Genomic DNA, 481 nt, shown 5'->3' with positions numbered 1-481 from the left:
AGGAGGCTCGGAGCCTGAGGGGCCTGTGGCTGGGCCAGGAGGGAGGACGGGAGGTCAGACACAGGAGGTCAGACACGTGGCCAGGCCTCAGGCTGTCAGGTCCTAAGCCAGGTTCCCAGGGCTCCTGAGGGGAAACTGCTGGTGTCCCCAGGCCACGGCTGACCATCCTGAGGGGGTGGCCCATCCGTGGGCTGGGGACAGAGTGTCTCCAACAGGCCAAGCCAGGACAAGCTGAGCACGGACAGGAAGCCTGGCTAAATGAGGATTTGTGTGGCTGCCATCCCCGAGGTCATCCGTGAGGTGCCCCAGGAGCAGCTGCCTGCGGCCCCCTGGGCCCAGCTCCACCGAAGCTGCCAGGTGCGGACTTGCTGCAAAGCGTCCAGCCGCAGGGTCCTGGCCTTCCTGGGTGGGGTCTTCCTCTGTGGGGCTGACACCCCTGCCCCCAGGCCTGTTCCACATCCTCCAGGAAGCTTTTCCTGAA

This window comes from Pteropus vampyrus, unplaced genomic scaffold (assembly GCF_000151845.1).
Source record: "Pteropus vampyrus isolate Shadow unplaced genomic scaffold, Pvam_2.0 Scaffold6, whole genome shotgun sequence".
Taxonomy (NCBI): Eukaryota; Metazoa; Chordata; class Mammalia; order Chiroptera; family Pteropodidae; genus Pteropus; species Pteropus vampyrus.
This window is presented reverse-complemented; position numbering follows the sequence as displayed.